Source organism: Lissotriton helveticus, chromosome 6, assembly GCF_964261635.1.
Source record: "Lissotriton helveticus chromosome 6, aLisHel1.1, whole genome shotgun sequence".
Taxonomy (NCBI): Eukaryota; Metazoa; Chordata; class Amphibia; order Caudata; family Salamandridae; genus Lissotriton; species Lissotriton helveticus.
The window spans coordinates 2,071,369,183-2,071,381,755 of NC_136067.1; the positions used below are offsets into that span (position 1 = coordinate 2,071,369,183).

Below are 12,573 nucleotides of genomic sequence, written 5' to 3' on the forward strand. Positions count from 1 at the left end.
GTGGCATTCAAGAACTGAGAACACGGGAGCAGGAGATGCAATAGATTCTACTGAAAAATAGCAGCAGCGACTGACAGCTCCTTCGTGACTAGCTGTTCCACTCAACCATGTCCATTTGCATTCTGGGAGTTGTAGTCTTAGTTTTATAAAAGAATAGGCAAGACTATAGTTCACTGACTTGGTAAAATTGGAAGGTGTGTGGAAGGAAATTACAACCCCTACATAAGTAAGGTTATCACTTGTTCTACGCCAAAGGAGTCCAAGCTAACCAATCCTGGATTTCCGATTAGAATTCAGTGTTTTCAGATTGTATAGTCCCACTGTAGTGTACCAAGACTACCACTCCAAGACTGCTTTAGGTTGGTAAACACAATCCCAGGACATGGATTTGTGGCTTCTGATAGTGCCATGGGTAAGACACAGTATAAGGTACAGTGTCAATGTTCTGGAACTGCCTGATGAGCTTGAAATGAGCAGTTCATCCATAACTCTCTAAAGACTGCAAGACACAGGTTTTGGGAAGTCAGGGCTGCAAGATGACCTCTCTCTGCGTCAAACAGACCTGGCAAGTGTGACAAATTCATTCGTGGATATTGAGTTAACCAATGGGGCTATATGGTGCATGTAAAACACTGCATGGTGAAATGATTTGGTCTGAAAGCAATTCATTTTGGCGGGTTGTTCTGAGAAGAATGTCCCAAAATACTCTAATAATTCAGGTTCTGACACAGTACCGAGGAGCATTATTTCTCCACTGAGATTGTGTCCCGTGTTATGTGGCATGTCTAATGCATCTCCCTATGTGTGTATAATGTATGTTTAAGAGTTACTGGTCATCTGGTTTGACAGGCATGTCCACTGATGATGAGTGCGTGGTGTTTATTGGGGGCGTGTGATGTTTCCTGGTGGTTGGATACTGGAGAAGGTAGATACATCCAGTGTACCCTTCTGGATGCTAGTGCATGTACTATAATAGCACAATATGATATTCTGAACACAGTGATAGCCCACTGTTGCACACATGTGCTTTGCTGCATGCAATGTGCTCTGTCTAACATACTTAGATGTACATTTTGCGAATTAAACAAATTGCACCTTCAGAATATGAGGCAGCCAGAGATTGGATCATATGTTTAATCCCTGACATTGAATCTATAGTTATTGTTGCCCATTCAGTGCTGTCTATGACGCACTGCTAGGATTGCAGGAAAGGTGCTATCTCTGAGTTTTATACTGTAGTTATTGTTTCATCCCCATTCACTGTCTCCTCTGATGCAATCTTTGGTGTGTAGGGAAGTGATATCTCTAAGTGGGACTCTGCGCTTATTGTTGCATGTCCATTTACTGTCTCCTCTGATGCACTGCTTGGTGTGGAGGAAGGTGCCATCTCTGAGTGTGAACCTGCGGTTATCATTCCATGTCCATTCACTGTCACCTTTGACACACTCTTAGGTGTGGAGGAAGGTGTTATTATTGAGTGCGACCTGGTAGTTATTGTTCCATGCCCATTCAACTGTCACCTATGACACATTGCTAAGTGTGGAGGACAGGTGCTACAGTGTCCAGCATTGTTCACAGCTGACGTTTGATACCGCTGCAGGATACAACACTGACATAGGGTGTTAGAACTGTGATAAAGACATTGTCTCTCATTCTGAGGCAGCACATACAGAGCATAATATGGGATTGTTTCACCTTTCCTGGGCAGACTGAAAACCCCAGAAATAAAAGGGAAGCATTTTTGCAGATGCTTAGCTGGGAATGGAAAGAAAGAAGGGACCTGTGAAGGTGAATGTTAAGGTGGCATATAACGCAAGAGGTGGGGTCAGGAAATATAATAAAATTAAGGTTTATCCAATTCAGCGTTACGATACTCTAATAGAAAAATTTATTTAAGTGATTTAAGCCCTTGGGTGTTCCAACAATAAACCGGTCTAAGGGTCCCCACAGTGAACAAAAAGAAATGTGTGCCAAGACTAGGAAGATCAGATTGTAGTATGAAAGTCCAGCAAATAATGAAAAACGTGAAAGAATGTTACTGAGGCTAGAATTGAGAATACAGTGGATACATTGTAAAATTGTTACAGAATTTGAAGACAAATAAATTGTACTTCACATGAAGAATCAAAGCAAAAAAGTCCTAAAAGGTATTGCCATTTGATAGCGTGTAAATTGGGGACAAAGTCTCCATGAACAGACAGATCCATACCTGGGAGAATCTTGTGGGATTGGGTAAAATAGCTATATGTGCCCTACACTCCTGACCTGAGAGTAGTTCCTTCTGAAACGTGCAACGTGGATGATTTAGGTGGTGATCTACGTGAACCTGAGACAAACATGACCTATGCCAATTGCTAAAATTAAATGCCTCGTTTGAGATCTCATCAGTGATGCCATTAGTGATTTCACTGATGATGTAATGACTGATATAATAGGTGAGGTCATTATGGTAAGTTATAATTAGCTCACATAACTATAACTGCTGCATTTTTATGGTTTTGAATGAGTGAAATCTGAGCTTAACTATAACATCCCTGTAACCTTTGTTTTTTTAAGGGAATTTGTAAGGGGTTTTAATTGTATTTCCTAACTATAAAGACTAACCTTTGCCACTGAGTGTGTGACTGAGTGCATAAGTGTCTCCGTGGCTGTACGATTGTCTGAGTAGGTTTGTAAGTGGGTATGAAAGAGTATGAGTGGGGCTGTGTGTGGGTATATGAGTGTCTGAGTTTGTCTGAGTGGGTGTGTGAGTCTCCGAGAGGGTCTGTGAGTCAGTGTGATAGTCTCTAATTAGATCTGTGAGTGGGTGAGAGTATGCATGATTATGTAAGTGGGTGCATAAGTGTCTGACTGTGTTTGTGACTGTGTGCACATGTCTGAGTTTGTATGTGAACTGGTGAAATCCCCTTGGCTGTTGAGAGTCGTTGGGTGCCAAGAACCCCCAGTGTTGCCACAAATAAATACCCCATAGCAGAATTGCTGAGACATCATCAGAAGCCTCACCAAATTTCTCAATCACTCTGCAAAGGGGCCTCCTGGCACATTGGGGGCCAAGAACCCATATTGTTGCAACAAGTAAGTCCCCCACAATGGGATTACTGAGACATGGTGGGAGGCCGTGTTCCCATTCTCAAGCACTCTGCAAAGGGCCTCCTGGTGAAATGTTGGTTGGGGGATAAATTCCCCTGGGCTGCCGAGGATCACTGGGAGCTAAAAAGTCCTATTTTTGTCAGAAGTAAGTCCCCCAAAGCAGGATTGCTGAGACCTTGTTGGATGCCTTGCCCCTTTCCCAACCACTCTGCAAATGCTCTGCCTAGTTTACTACTGGTTATGGAATGAAGTCACCTAGGCTGCTGGAGGTTGCTGTGGGCCGAATCGGTATTTACCAATTTGGTAATTGACATTCATTCCTTTGGGCCTTCAGGCCCATAGGAATGAATGGCAATTACCGAATCGGTAAATACCGAATTTTACAGATTCAGTCAAATTTACCAAAAAATTACCTACATACTATTTACCTACTCTTAAATACCGAATCGGTATGATTCGGTATTTAAGAATAGGTAAATAGTATTTACCTACATCTGGCCCCTATTCTTTATTTTCTTTTTTCATGTAAAGCAACAACCACAGCCTACACATTTCATCCCACAAACAAAGAAATTCCTTCAGTGCTGTTAAAAAACATGAGAGACAATTCTTAAGAATAACACTCAACATAAGACGACATATGATTAAAAACCCAAAACACTAATGGCCAGGTGTAGGTAAATTCAATTGTGCGAGTCCTTAATAGCGATTTTTGCAGAATCGCTATTAAGGACTCACAAAATTGAATATAGCTAGGAATCGCAAAAATGTTTGTGATTCCTTAATATTCCTTGATTGCGACTCGCAATTTGAGATTCACAATCAAGGAGTAACCAAGAGGCACTTGCAAATTCTGGGCGCAATTTCAAGGGTGCAAGGGTTCCAAAAGGACACCCTGTTGCACCCCTGAAATGTGCATGTGTGCACATGTGTACACATGTGGCGCACATACATGCCCTAAGGGCATGAATGTGTGCCACATGGCACTTTTAAACAAGCAAAAAAGTGCTCTTTTAAAGGAAATCGTTAACTTGGAGTTGGTGGTAATTAGCGATTCCTTAAAGCTAAAGTGCACTATCTTTTGTGCTACTAACATTGCATTTAAGGAATCGCAATTTGCAATTCCTTAACTGCAATTGCAGAATAAGGACTCACACTTTTTGCGATTCCTTATTTTGCGAGTAGGTTTAATCTTACCTACACTGCTCAAAGCCAAATTGTAAACGCAAAGGCTAAAATTCTGCAGATTTCAGCGTTTGCAGTTGCTATTTGGCTACCGCCATCTGGCCCTAAATCATTTAAGTGACCCTAAAATTATACAATACAATGTTAAAACCAAATCTTACACATAGCAGCACTCCCCCCTCCTAGCACCTTGAGACCCTCACGGGTGTGTAGTGCCCTCTACAAGTTTCCTGAATGATTGATTGATTGATAAGCAATTCAGCTGAGACAAATTTTAACAAAATGCAAGATAGCAAATGTTTTCCTAACCTAATATTGATAATGCACAAATACCGTCTTTAGTTTATTATACATTCTAATATAATAATCCCAAAACAGCAGGGAGACAAGAGTAATCATTTATCAATTATTCTACATTATTACGTGATGTCTTGTGTATAATACATTTAAAGCAATCTTATGTTTGTAAGCTAGAGGATAGGTATGAAGTTGAACAAAAATTAACCCTACAATAAACTTCCAAATAACAAAACCCAAACATGGAGTATGACATTTAATCTTACCAAAACAGTAAGGCACCCATGTGTGCCTTATCAAGTCAAGAGCAGTCTCATAATATCTGTACAAGTAATCCAGTTTGTACCTATAGTGTTATTATGATATAGAATAAATATATTTTATATCGTTTCTTTACAAAGTTGTTATTGGTAATTCGGTAATGGATGCGAAAGAGTTTAGTATTCCCAAAAATGAAAATACAATGGAGTGATATCTATGATTCTTTGGTAAATAAAAAATGTGTCAACAAATATTCAGTTGTCAACCAAGATGAAAGAAGTAAGAAAAGACATACGTCACATCGTCCCAAATGTTATTTGAGCCGTACCACATTTAGAGTTCTCCAAAATGTTGCAAAAAAAACATGCATTGTGTTTGATCCCCACCTATATTACCCAGCAAGGTAGCGGGCCATCTCAAATACTCTTATCGATTGTTTGGCAAGATGAGAATTTTATCAATGGCTATGAGAATTGTTGGCCAAAACAAGGTCCTATGTAAGAAAAATACCACTAAGTAGTGTGTCCCTAGTCAAAGAGTGATATTACTAGTGTTACTCCCAAAGAAGTTTCGAATAAAGCAATTTCCTAAGGTATATAACCCACAAACTAAGGGTGGTCTAAAAAATCCATAATTTATAAGTATAGCACATGTAATTGCACATCGCACGTTTAAGCTCTTTAGCACATACTGCCCATGTACTAGAAAATCAATTGCTTAGCAATCTACTTGAAGGTTGAGTGATTTACTTAAAGATTGATTTCAAACCTCACCCCAAGATTCCTGTCTACTCTCCAGTTGTTCAAACGGCAAACAGTACACTGCACTAGCAAAACAAGGTCAATTATTTCTGACTGAGTTTAAATAGTCGCTTGATTTCCCTAAAGGAGGTATCTGGGAGGGGCGTCCACTTCTGTACATTAAAGCCGCAATGGTAAAAAGGATAGAGAAATAGTTGTGAAAGTCGCTGCCATTTTGTAACGTCCCATATACATAGTTGGCGGATACATATTCCAAAAGTTATATGATTTAACTCATTTTCATGAAAATGTAGGATCTGTTTCAAATTCTACAGGCAGTTGTGTATAAAGAGCTTGCAATTTACTGAATCTATTCCTAATGCACACTAAGCACATCGGTCAGTTCGATGACTCAGAAAAAAGTGCAGCCATCTTTTAGTATTGTGGCTATTAAGTCAAATAAGCGTATCCAAGCTCCGCCGTAGGAAATGCGATTAGGACCGGTATCTACTTTAAAGATTGTTAATAGTTTATTAATTAAACTATATACCCTCATCAACACTAATGAATTGGCTTGCCGTCCAAAAGCAGATGTATGCAAGAAATGTGTAATTTGTGTACATTATTCACACCAGTCAGGCAGCCATCTCAGGTAGAGCTGCGTCCATATTTTAATATCACTGATATATTCAGATATTTGGAGACTTCTCTTGGCTGGATAAGGCACACATGGGTGCAGTACCTATTTCGTAAGATGGAATATCATAATTCATGTTGGGGATTTGGTATTCAGATGTTTATTGTAGTGTTCCTTTTTGTTTAACTTCATACCTATCCATGAATCGAAAAAAAAAATTGGCTTCTCAGCCATACGTTTAACCAAACTCTAGGTTAAAAACATAAGATTGCTATGAGTTGATTTTATACAAGACACCACGTCATATTATAGATTAATTTATAAATGATTACTCTTGACTCCATGCTGCTCTGGGTTTATTATAATACGATGTATAGTAAACAGAACACAATGTTTGTGTAATATCAATATTGGACACAGGTGCTATCTTGCATTTTATTAACGTTTGTCTCAGCTGAATTTATTCTTTGCAAAATTTAGTTTTAACTATGTATCGTATAAATTTAGGGTCACTTAAATCATTTAGTCTTTTGTGTTTTTAATAGTTATATCAGCTTATGTTGAGAGTTAATCTTAAGAATTTACTGTCATGTTTTACAACAGCTCTGAAGAAGTTCCTTTGCGTGTGGGTTGACACTTTTTGCTGTGGTTGTTGCTTTACATGAAACAAGAAAATAAAGAAGTCTTTAAAAATGAGACCACCTAATCTGTGTTGTTTTGTCTTGTAATATACAAAGTTTTTCCTTTTTCTTTTCTTTTCTTTTCCTCCCGGGTACTGTTTACTTCGTCTAGACAGACATAAACAAAGAGGGGGGGTTAGCCCTCATTTATAAATCTGAGCTAGAGTGCACCTTAGTGAAGGCTACATTACCCAATAGCGAAAGTGGCTTATTCACTATTAAAATAGGACCGAGAAATGTCATTTATGGGCTGTTGGTGTACCGGCCGCCGGGGGCGGCGGGACAGTTTGGCAACCAGCTTCTAGAGTACATTACCCAACCGGCGCTCCGATACAAAAAATTCCTTACTTTAGGCGATCTAAATCTCCATTTTGATGACACGGGGTGCAGGGAGGCACAGGATGTGGCTGCTGCATTAACATCTCTGGGCCTCAACCTTAAATCTACTGTCCCATCTCATCAACATGGCCATCTCCTGGACCCCATCTTTGCTAACTGGGAGGGCATTAAAGTCTCTACTCCTGTTCGAATAATTTGGTCAGATCATTTTATCATCCCGTTCACAGTAGAAAAAACCTTTCTAGAAAATAAACTTTCAAAACCCCCTCTCTTGAAACGGAGAAAATGGAAGAATTTTAACCAAGAAGTTTTTAGATGTGCACAAAATCCCCCTCCCCAAAGCAACTCTTTGGAGGAGGCTTGGAATAAGTATGAAATATGGGTGACCACTGCACTTGATGAGATAGCTCCGTGGACATCCAAGCCCCCTGCTAGGCAATGGAAAACCGCCCCCTGGTTCTCGGAAACACTCAAACACGCCAGAACCAGATGTAAAAACTTAGAGCGGAGGTGGAGAATACAGTACAATCCTGAGGATAAACTGCACTACAAAAGAGAACTTAACAAATATAAGAAATTGTTGAGAGTAGAAAAAAGTTGCCACCTCAAAAACAGAATTGACTCAGCTAACAACCCCACCAGAGAACTTTTTACTATCTATAGATAGCTTACGGTCCCTACCAGGCTGGACGCCCAAGATACCTATTCGAAAGAACTGTGCGACTCTATTGCAGACTTTTTTATAGGTAAGATTGATAAGATCCACGCCACCTTTACGATGGATGAGATCCATCCGTTTAAACATGCAGAAGCTAAAAACATCCACACGGGGACTTCTCGTCTCTCCTGTTTTGTCACACCTGAGAGGCAAGATTTAGTAAGCATTGCCAACAGCATTCAATCTGGCTCACCCAGCGATGCCTGTCCCCCGGCTCGCTTTAAAGGAGTTTTGGAGACCACAATAATAGATCAGATTAGTCTTATTGTGTCGCTCTCCTTCCAAGAATGTCAGGTATTGGATGCGTGAAAAACTGCTCAGGTAATCCCCCTTACAAAGAAATCCAACATCCACATCTCTCAGTTCCAGAACCTTCGCCCCATCTCCCTCCTCCCCTTCTGCGCTAAAATTGTGGAAAAGGTGGAGAATAAGCAGCTCATGAGTTATTTGGAGGAACACTCTCTCTTGCATCCCACTCAATCGGGCTTCAGAGCAGGACACTCCACAGAATCAGCCCTACTTTTTTCCACCGAGAGCCTAAGGAGCATAGTGGATGATGGAGAGACAGCAGCGTTGGTTTTATTAGATCTTAGTGCAGCTTTTGACACCGTGCTGCACTCAGCGCTGCTGTCCCGGCTGTCTGACATGGGAGTGAAGGGACGGGCCCTAGCCTGGATAGAGTCCTTCTTGACCAACAGGAGCTTCCAGATGCACTGCCCCCCTTTAAATCTTCTCGCAGAAACGTAAGCCATGGGGTTCCACAGGGCTCGAGTCTGAGCCCTACTTTGTTTAATATCTATATGGCACCCCTGGCCCGTATAGTTGAGACTTTTGGGGTGGGCATTGTCAGTTACGCCGATGACACACAACTGTTGCTTAAGCTCACGCCCGACCACAGAGAAGACGCCACCAACTTCTCGAACTGCCTTTCATCGGTAGCAGCCTGGATGAACCGCAACTGTCTACGCCTTAATGGCGATAAAACCGAGGTGCTGGTAGTAGGGAAATCAGCTTCAGGATGGTCGCATATGTGGTGGCCTATGGAACTGGGCAGTCCCCCTTGTCCTGTGGAGTCGGTGCGTAATTTGGGCATAACCCTGGACTCTGATCTCTCCTATAAATCCCATGTTAACAAAGTAACAGCCAGGTGCTTCAGTATACTGAAGGCTCTCCGTAAGTTCCTAGACCTCCTACCCATCGACTCTAGAAAGACTATAGTCTATGCCCTGGTAACCCCCCACCTTGATTACGGTAATGCCCTGCTTTTAGGTTTGAGCCAAAAAGGATTACACCAACTCCAGTGCGCTCAGAATGCCGCAGCTCGCCTTGTACTCAAACTACCCCGCAGAGCATCAGGGAAATCCGCTCTGTCCAAACTCCACTGGCTACCTATAAAAGAGCGTATTAAATTTATTATTATTTTTTTTTTTATAAAACCTTTATTGATTCAATCAAATCAGTACAGGCGCAGGCCTACAACCACGGGGGCCTGGCCGCAAACTCAGGAGATAGAAACAGGAGCATTGCAAATGTTCACGGTTCAAGGATTAATCACGGTGTAGTCATAATACGTGGTTGTAGCACAACGAAGCACAAGGATAAGAGAGGTTTCATTTTTATAATATTGAAAAAGAAGCTGCGGCTATATCATCAGAGGCATCACACTACACAATATACAAGAAGAGACGGGAGGGGCGTATCCCTCCACGCAATCGGGAATCGATGATGAGCAATAAGGCCGAAAACACACTACGCCCACCAAAGGCAGGCCAGGAGTAAAGGTCAAACAATGGCGAGCAATTTAACGAGAACATCATATGGAAAACCCACCCGTCCGAGACAAGAAAGTAGAGGCAAGTGCAGATGCCCGACAGAAAAAAGGATGAAAGAGGGAGATACAGCCAACCCTACTAAGAAGGAAGAGAGAAAGGGACCATAGAACAAAACAAACTAAAATAACAAAACCCCCCCAACACCCGCCACCCTACATCACCGTAATGGCTATGGCCTACCCCACCCCTGTCACCCCAGAATTACCCTAAAGAAAGGAAGTAAAGATAAGAAAGAGAGGAAAACAATAAAGAAAAAATATGAGGAGAAGAGCCGGCGATTCAGATGCCCGGTCCCGCCCACCCCCGCATACTAAAATCGTATAAACAGAAGCCATAGAAAAGTACAAATATCAGCAAGCACATAAAACGCAATCAATTACAGCCCCACAAGACGTGTCCTTGAATCACCATTGACCAGCAAGAAGTCCCTCCAAGTCCCAAGCGAGGTCACCCCTGGCCACTTCTGTTAGTAGTAGAAATGTTAAACAGCCTTGCAGTCGGGAGACACTTCGAAACAAAAGGTTAAATCGTTCCAGGCAGATCAGGTAGCGCCGCCGCCCAACATCGTCCTAGCCACCGAGAAACAACTGACGATGCATGGCGGAGGCCAGAATGCAACAATACCCAGACCACCAACAGTTCCAAGTCCAAAAACAGGTCCGCCAAGCACGGAAAGGAAAGCACAGGATGTGGGAAGCACCGCAGCGCAGCCCGGGCCCCATGTACCATGGATCGATGGAGCCTCTCCACTTGCTGGTCAGAAAAAGGCCCCGATGAGACAACCACTTGCGGAACAGGTGTGAAGACAACAAGCTCAGGAACCAAATCCATTCGCGCCCCCAAGACTGTAGACTCATCCGGGGAACATGACACTGCGGCAGAAGGAGACTCATCGGCACCGACTCGGGGGCAAACCACTACGCTACAAAATGGCGGGTCAGCAATGGCGGCGATCCTGCCCTCCAAGTCCCGGGATCTCCGGAGCAGAGCAGTCCGCAGGGCTATCAGTGCAGCCAGTACGTGGCTACACATAAGCGTTTCCCCATGTAGCCGAATTCCGGGGGTCTCAAGTTCAGCGGTTTCTCCGTCCCCGGGAGGGGTGCACTCCAAGGCGCCATCCGCCATTTCAGCCATTTCGTTCTCCGTCACTTCCCCTCCATCTCCGAGTCCAGTCCGACCACCAGAGTCAACAGGTCTCACGGCTGGACTTCGACAGTCGGCGCTTGGTGCAGAAAGGAGAGTCAACAAAAGGCCGGGTGCGCTCCCCGCAGCTCGCCGGGAGCCAACCGCCGGTTCCCGGACGGGACTATTAACATGGCCGGGCGTCACACCCAAGGGGAACCGGGCGACACGGCCTCTCTCCGGCTCGGCGATATCTCGGGTTCACGGGGCAACCCACTATTGGGAGTGGGCTGGTACCAACTCTCCCGGCTCGCGGCTCTCAGGCTCCCACTGACCGGCTTCTCATCCAAACTAGGGCCGCCAACACTACGAACACTGCCGGGCAACCTCTGCACTCGAGGCCCCGGCGTCAGCGCCACAAAGGCCGGCAAGCAGACGGGGACAGTTCTTCGGATCTACTGCACGATGGAGCCCCAGAAATAGATGGTAAGTGATCGCTTCTCTTCAACAACTTAGAGCAACAAGCCTCGCTCAGGATTATCGTCAGGATAGACGTGCGGGGAGGAAGGGCCCTCGGAGCCAAGCGTTCATGCGACTGTTCCGATCGCCATAGCGTATTAAATTTAAGTCCCTCTGCTTCGCCCATCGTATCGCTCAGGGCATAGGCCCGGCTTATCTTCAAAATCTTCTTATGATACATCGCCCCATTAGAGACCTGAGATCAGCCGGCACGATGATGTTTAAACTTCCCAAAATCACCAGAGCCAGGATGGGCGGACGCTCATTCAGATTTCTAGCTGCCAAATGCTGGAACGAACTTCCGCTCAGTCTCCGGATGGAGCCCTCTGATAATATGTTCCGGAGAAAACTTAAAACTTTTCTCTTTCCCAGGGCATAACCTTTGTTCCGTTTCTGTTCCCTTCTGATCCACCCCGGTCTCGTCCTCTAAGTTATTTTGCAGTATTCAGCGCGGGGACACACTGTTTTTGGGTAACCAGGCGCTTTATAAATGGTTTTATTAATATTATTATTATTATTTTTCTTATGTTTGGTATGAACTCATGAGCTCATATTACTTTCTATTTGTACTTCTTCCACTAATAAGTAACATTTAAGATTGTGTGGGTATAAGACGGTTGGCCCAGGGAGTGCGCACCCTTTTGATTTTTGGAAACGATACAGAGTGCAGGAATATATACCACAACCATTCTTGCTTCTTCTAATAAACCCTTTCTCAGCCATCTCAGCATCTCCTGGCATACTACTGGTTGGGGTATGATGTCTAGGGGTGAGCACATCAGTAAACTCCACTCCTCAGGTGGTTGACAGAGTATTGGCAGAACATCACATTCACAAGTGGAGTGCGGAGTGGCAAACTCATAAAACTCCGCTGGAAGAGTAAAGTTTACCACACACCACTAGTTTTCTTCCTTCATTCTACTCACTTTTGCGCTTTATTTTGCCTCTTTCTGCTCGTTGCTGACCTTTATTTTTTCTCTTTCTGCTTGTATCAGACCTGTATTTTTCTGACATTTAGTTTGCCTCTTTCCGCTCATTTCTAACTTTATCTTGCCTCTTTCAGCTAGTTTCTGACCTTTATTTTGCCTCGTTCTGCTTGTTTCTGACCTTTATTTTTTCTCTTTATGATCGTTTTGGTTCTCTATTTTACCTC

At 43.3% G+C, this 12,573-nt stretch overlaps 1 protein-coding gene across 1 annotated transcript in view; it reads left to right on the forward strand.

The window, feature by feature from the left end:
• The window catches only part of LOC144762031 (veswaprin-c-like), a 40,900-nt gene that overhangs the window by 617 nt on the left and 27,710 nt on the right, over window positions 1–12,573 (forward strand). The gene's annotated exons all lie outside the window — the stretch shown is intronic.